This window comes from Portunus trituberculatus, chromosome 45 (genome assembly GCF_017591435.1).
Source record: "Portunus trituberculatus isolate SZX2019 chromosome 45, ASM1759143v1, whole genome shotgun sequence".
Classification (NCBI taxonomy): domain Eukaryota; kingdom Metazoa; phylum Arthropoda; class Malacostraca; order Decapoda; family Portunidae; genus Portunus; species Portunus trituberculatus.
This window is the reverse complement of record NC_059299.1, coordinates 11,837,899-11,845,705: the sequence shown is the minus strand read 5'-3', so window position 1 is coordinate 11,845,705 and position 7,807 is coordinate 11,837,899.

Below are 7,807 nucleotides of genomic sequence, written 5' to 3'. Positions count from 1 at the left end.
GAAAAGAAGTAAAGGAGATAAAGAAAGTGTTTGCTGGGGAACAAAAATCATCATAAAGAAAGTAATAGTGGTAATTTTATCAAAGAATAAAAGTATACATTGGTTATTAGGGTAGGTAAGGTTCCAAATAGAAAGAAAGGCATTCATTATCTGTTATTCTTTTTCCTCTTACTTTCTTTCTTGTTACCTTTTTCCGTTTTTCTTCTTCCTTTTTCCGTCTACTTTGTCATACCATCCTGTATAATAACAGTTAAACCCTTCCGTTCGTCCTCATCTGTTAACAAGCTACAGTGAATTGATTTTAAAAGGTTAAGGCGCTGCAGTACCGTGGTCGCGTTATGGCTGCAGTGGAAATAGTGCAGGTTTTTTCAAATGTGTCCGTATTTCTAAGTAGGATTCTGCCTCATTGATGGGGTTTTGGAAAAGTGCTCATGACAGTATACTTGTTAGTATCTTCGCCATTGTCCCTTCTCAGATGTGATAGTGGAAGTTGTACAGGTTATCGTTATCAAGGGTGTCTTCATGATGCTTGTGATAGTTTCACCAAAGATTCTTCACCATCACCTACGAAAAACACTTATGACATTATACTTGTGGTTAATACCCTCGTCGTCGTCTCTTCTCAGGTGTGGCTGTCGATGATTCATGTGATGATTTACCAAAGATTCTGTATCATCATTAGCAAAGAAAACTGCGTATGAGAACACGGCTCCATTATCACTATACTTGTGTTTAATCTCTTCGTCACTCTCTTATCTGGGTGTCGTGGAAGTTGTGCACGTTTTCCAAGGTTTTCATGATTCTTATGACAATTTACCAAAGATTTCACATCATCAGTTGAAGAAAAAAGTCACGAGAGCATTACTGGTTTCTGTGGGTTTGAAAATAGTCCTGATTAGAGATCAAAGCGAAAGAAGTGGCGTGGTATCAGTTTTGTTATTCTGGATGCAATTTGAGTATTTCATTGCGAGGTTTTGATGAGTTTTCGTAATCAAGTGGTTACAACTCATCTCTGGTCGGCCATCCACTGCAATCAGCTCTATATCCGCTTCATTCTGACAAACAGTGGACAAGGTTTGGAAATAATTGTGTTTACTGAACGGGGCAAGTACTACCAGATGAAGGGTTCGTTCGAATGAACAAACCGAGTCAGTGAAGCTGTGTTAGAAACCCGGTACTGATGCGTGGTGCTGTGTTCGAGACTAATGAAACAGGCGAAGAGGAGAGAAAATTTGACATTACTCAGTTTATCACTACCTGGTATTGTGACATAAATGCACAACACATTCTTTCTTTCTTTATTGGGAGTGGTGCTGGGCGGGAAGGGAGAAGATGGACGCGAGAACAGCTATAAGTAATTTTAATAGGGAGTCGGGACTTGGTGTGTCAAGATGATGTGATTCATTATAGAGTTAACGAAGCTGTGTTCGAAACGCATTACGAGTGGATGAAGCACCGTTCGAAACGCTTACTGGAGGAGGAGGAGGAGAAGGAGGAGAAGGAGGTGGTGAAAGGGTAGTGTGCGGTGGGGGAGGGCGTGAGGAAGAGGGGGAGGAAGAGAAGAGAAGGAGAATGGGGAGGTAGTGGACGGTGGGAGGGGCATGAGGAGGAGAAAGAGAGGAGGGAGATGTAGACGGAAGGGGGAGGGCATGAGGAGGAGAAGGTGGAGGAGGAGAAGAAGAAGGAGGAGAAGAAGAAGGAGGAAAGAGGTGGTGGGCGGTGCTGGGGTGTGAGGAGGAGGAGGAGGTGGAGGAGGAGGGAGTGGAGGAGGAGGAAAAGGAGGAGAAGAAGGAGGAAAGAGGTGGTGGCGGTGCAGGGGCGTGAGGAGGAGGAGGAGGAGGAGAGGATAGAGGTGGTAGGTGGTGCAGGGGCATGACGAAGGGAGGAGGGGGATGATAGGTGGAGTGGTGTGGTATGGTGTGGCGGGGACTCGGGGGCGGTGTGAGGAGGGTAACGACTCGTGGCTGAGGGGTCTCCAGCCTGCACGGTGCCCTGGGTGTCATCCCGCACACTGGGGACACCAAGGGCCACATGCCGTAACACTCTTGCGTCTCACCTTTAGTATTTCAAAAGTCTCTGGTTAAAACTACAAGACTTTTTAAAGAATGTTTTACGGTTTGAGTGACAGAGTAACAAGATTTCTATATCATTATAAGGAAATAAAAAGTTTTGAGAAAGCTACCTATTCATCTCTCTGGCACTGGAAAATAATCGTTGTGAGAGGGAATAATTTCTGAATACAGATACAAGTCACGGCCCTTTCACCTCATCACTGGCAGCATCACCCACCCGCGAGCCCTGGCGGCAATCTCATCCCTTACCTCCCCATCAGCACCTGCCGGCTCTACTTTCATCCCTTTCCACGTTTGTCCTGTTAGTCAGTCATCCGTCCACTTGCAGCGGCTGGCGTCTTTAAAAAAACAAGCGCTACGAAACTGAAACCAGCGCCCGTGCTCATGCCACGCTCACGTCACGCTCGCACACTAACAATGGAAGTAGGAAGTGTTGGTACTTGCATCGCACGCCACCAACCACACAACCAACACTACCCACACATTACATGAAAGTTGGTGGATGGAAGTAAAAACTGGGTGGGTTTTATTAAATGGGTGGTACAATACAGGCAGCCTCCCGCTCAGCCTGGCGCCGGGCTGCTGGCGAGGCTAAACTGCCACCACTCCTGAACAGTATTTATTGAATTTTTGCCATTGGGAAGCATTATTACTGCAATTTGTTTAAATGCAATTTTCAAAGATCGCTGCAGCCAGCTGGGAAAGCACAGGGAAGGCAGCTCCGCCCCCCACCTCGCTAGTACGTAAAGGGCGTGCTGGTCTGTGCCTCAGCGATCACTCAGCGGCGGTCATTCAGGTGCAGCTCCTCAGGTTCACGCTGACTGGTTTGCCAGGCGAGTGCTGCTGTCTGTCACGTCGTAATTACCACGGTAACCTTTCGCGTGCCTGGTCACCAACTCACCTAATGGCGCAGCAAACCCTAACACTGGCACTGCCTCCACACAGCTCTGGTCTCACGCGGGCTCAAGGAACCTGCGTTGTACATGTTTTGGAATTTAACACAAATTTGCTTATTGTTTTACATGAATAGGTAACGAGCCAGATATTTTCAGCAATGTTGTTTAATTTAGTAGGATGCGTTACTTAAAATGATTATAATGAAATTGATTAAAAGAAAAGCTTTCTGTTGTGTTGTTTCACGTCATTAAAATGTCAAAGTCCTCTTTCTTTTGAACTGCAATTTAATTTTAGATGTATGGTAAATAATGCTAATTTATAAGTATAATTGTTCCGACTCTCGATTCCTGCATTGCAATCATGCTCTTCACTAGTAAACATAAAACAAACACTATATTGCTGCACAGAATTACGCGTTTGACAAAAACGTACTATACGTTTATATAAATTGCGTGCGAACATTGCATATTTACAACAGATTGATTCTGAATTTATAAAGAGCGCAAACACCAGCAGCATGTGTTGTGCTTGGAGGGTGAGCAGAGTCCTGGAAGCGGAGTGGTGACGGTGGAGGGGGTGTGGTACTGGCGTGGTAGGTAGGGTAGCGTGGCAAGCAGGGCTCATCAGACAGACTATGGTGGGAGTACTGGTCGAGGACAGGCTGTGATGAGGCTGGCAGGAAGAGGCTGGAGCGGAGAGCCTGGCCGTGTGGTGCCTTAATCTGGATTCTTTAAGCATCTGGGGGTATATTCTCAACTTTAACAGATTGTGGTGGAAGCTGCTGTGATTTATAACGGAGGTTTATGATATCAGTACAGTTTAACAAGGGTTCGGTATCACTGAAAGAAAACACTCATGATCAGTCATCTTAATAGCCATTTGAAATAGTAGTTATGAGAGGAGAAGGCGTTTAGGAATGAGAGCCTTAGCAAGATTCCTTTTCTCCATCGATGTCTGGATCAGTGACTCTTTACCTTTTTGCTACCACGGCCCTTCTAGGAATTTGTTCTTCCCTCCACGTTCCCCATTGCATTCATGAATATAGTTCCCTCCCAGATTTTAAGGAAAGGCGATAGTTCTGCATTTTTCATAAACTTTTCATTAATCGACCATGCTCTCGTTTAAAAAATGACAAATATAATTAAAGAAAATTAGTGCTTCTTTCCAAGGCTCGCGCCCCCCGTTTTGAAATTGTAGACGCGCTCCCGCCCCCCAGGTTAAGACCCACTGCTCTAGACTATAATAATCGTCAAACTATTTCCCTATACACTCCTCCATCAAGATTCGGATTGTTCATTAATGTCTCTTGTTATATGACAGTAATTTATATTTTGGCGGCGCTCACTATTGTTACATGAGGTCAGATTATTGTAATGATCGTGATGTAACGAGATTTTATAAGTCAGTTAACCTTATGCCTTCACTTGCATCATGCCTTCCTCTTCCCGTTGTCCGGAGTACCATGACCTGCTGACACAGCCTCCTTACAAGTCTTACAAGTCTTAATAACTTATACGAGATTCTCATAAACTGTCTAGCTCAGGCGACTTCAGACTGAAAAATTAATACAAAACTGGAGGTCAGAGCAAGTTCTTGGCTATACCTATGTAGTAACTAAGACGGTACAAACTGCAGCACGACCTCACTGGTGCTGAGACATCTGCTGTGAACTCTGTCCCTGTCATGTTTGATGCATGTTTGCAACAACACTGAGGCAGTTGTTCGGAAGCATGTTCTGTAATGTTGCGAATATGTCTCGAAGCGGCCATGTTGTCTTGACTTGATCGGTAGTGGAAACATGTTCGCTATCCGTGCTGCCAGTATTATCTGAACACATCACTTCACAGCACGTGCACAACCTACACCCTGCAGCTCCTTACTGAGTGTGCACACGCTCTTACGAACAGCACCTGACACCACTCTCGTTCACAGCTCGCCAGTCAGACCATAGTGATATTGCCGCGCTGCCGACACTTTCACCTCCAGGATAAGTGGGGAGTGGCGTATGGCCCGACAGAACATTCTTCACACCCACCTATGCCGCCTGAACAGAACCACGTCACTCTCACTGATTTAGTTCTCTCTTCTTAACAAAGTGAGCACTGTGAGAATTAAAGTACACACACACACACACACACACACACACACACACACACACACGGTAGCTGGTTAGAGCGCTGGCTTCACAAGCCAGAGGACCGGAGTTCGATTCCCCAGCCGGGTGGAGATATTTGGGTGTGTCTCCTTTCACGTGTAGCCCCTGTTCACCTAGCAGTGAGTAGGTACGGGATGTAAATCGAGGAGTTGTGACCTTGTTGTCCCGGTGTGTGGTGTGTGCCTGGTCTCAGGCCTATCCGAAGATCGGAAATAATGAGCTCTGAGCTCGTTCCGTAGGGTAACGTCTGGCTGTCTCGTCAGAGACTGCACCAGATCAAACAGTGAAACACACACACACACACACACACACACACACACACACACACAGAGAGAGAGAGAGAGAGAGAGAGAGAGAGAGAGAGAGAGAGAGAGAGAGAGAGAGAGAGAGAGAGAGAGAGAGAGAGAGAGAGAGAGAGAGAGAGAGAAATAGGTTAATTTACTTTTCCAAGGCTTTTTTTTTTTTTACATTACAAGGGCACTGGCCAAGGGCAAACAAAGTGTTGGAAAAAAAAAAAAATCCCGCTGGTTGCCAGGCCAGGCCATAACTATTTGAGATTATAATCATGAAAAATAGAAAAAAAAAGCTGTAGGTATTTATATAAAAAAGATGGAGTGAAAGGGTTACGGTGTCCCGAAAATTGATAAAATACTTCATACACATCGTAAAGTACGTAATGTGTGGAGTGTGGCGCGGTGGTGGAGAGAACGCGTGGTGGTTGTTAATGTATATCACCTGCCTGCCACTCCACCTCTTCCATTGCCAGCAGCACCCTTCAGCGCGGCACTCAGCACTCGGCAAACACTTGGACGGTGCTGCTACTGCTGAGAGTGGCCGTGGCGCGAAGCATTAGTCTCGCACATATTTAGAAACACTCTGCTCTTTCACCTCGACTATTTTCAAAGGCCACAGAGATGACTAGCCGAGTTCTCACGAGTGTTTCGTCTTTTGATAATGTAGAAATCTTGTTAATCTGTCACTAGAAACATAGAAGTATCCTTAAAACCCCGTGTCACTTCAACTAGAGCCGCTGGAATGTGGTGGAGGTGCGGCCAGAAGTATATCAGAATATCTCTCTTGGCTGTGTGCTTTCTGGAAACTGTGCTGTTATTTCTGGGTCGCGGCTCTCCAATACTCGAAGCTTTGGTTAACACTTTCACCCTTTCAGTGCTAAACATTTTTCCCATCATCCCTCACCAGTTTGGAGATGTGTATTAAAATGTGATATTTAGTTTCGCAGGGTGTGAAATACAAAATAAACTCAATAATCGAAGCTCTGGTGAAATCTTTCGGTGCTAAATATTTTTTCGCATCAGGCCTTACCATTTTTCTGATAGTTATTTTGTAGTAAAGTATGTTATTTTATTTCCGTAGCATAGAAAATACAAAATTCATCTCTTATACTTTCTGTCATCTCTAAGTCCGTGTAGATTCTCACAGTGCTTTGAGACTGTTATTCTGAAACTCTTTGCTCTCTTACCATGATTATTTGAATGTTAAAGGCCATGGAAAGAATTAGTCGTTTTCTCAAGAGCGTTTCTTCTAACATTAATATAAAACTCTTCCTAAGCTCTCACTAAAACTGTAAGAAAAATATGATAAAAAAAAAACCCGTGTAGCTTTACTAGAACCTTTACGAAGTAGAGTATATTCCAGAATGTTACTAAAAGACAACCATTACAGTAAGGTGGGTGATACGTGGAATGAAATGACTTACCTACATTGTAAAAGCCTTAAATATCTTTCTAAAATCCTTGAAAACCATTGTTAAAACTTCAAATCCCTTTCTAAGCCCCTAAAACTATTCTAAAACCCTTAAATCTCTCCCAAACACTTAAACCCCATTCTAAAACCCTTAAAACTGTTATAGAAACCTTAAATCCCTTTCTGAAACCCACTTGTTTATTACTGAGGAGTACATGTATGCGTTATGCTGTAAGGTTATACCGGTCCGTGGTATTTGCACGATCTATACCAGTCATCATTCTGTTATTGGCACTATCCATTAACTATTCCTCTTATGACAGCGCAATGGTTATCTAAGTTACTATCCATCTTCTGTTATCATTCTAGCGTAACGTATTGGCACTAGTCATCCATTCTCATCCTTACAGAGAAGAATTTAAACTCGTTATCATTTATCATCATCTATTACTCTTTTAACAGTTATAGAGTGACATTTATCAATATAATCTATTTTACATTATGATTATAGTGATATTTTGTAGTTTACCTATCATCATTATCACCTCCACCACCACCATCACCACTCGTGTCCACTTGTACATTAGTAGGTCAGGTTACAGGAAAGCGAGGGGCAGAGTGACAGGGGTTGGTGAGGCGAGGCTGGGCGAGGCAGGGGGAGGCTGAGGAAGGCAGTGGGAGGCAAGGGGTGAGCAGGTCGCGAAGGCAAAGTTTGGCAAAGTCGTGCCTTGGTATGAAGTTTAGTGTGTCCTTCAGTATGAAAACTTGAAAGGGTATAGTTAGTATTTGGAGCTACGTAGGTGGTGGTGGTGGTGGTGCTGCTACTACTACTACTACTACTACTACTACTACTACTACTACTACTACTACTACTACTACTACTACTACTACTACTCTACTACTACTACTACTACTACTATAACTTAACCTAACAACCTCACCTAACCTCTCCTTCTCCTCTTCCTTCTACTACTGCTAC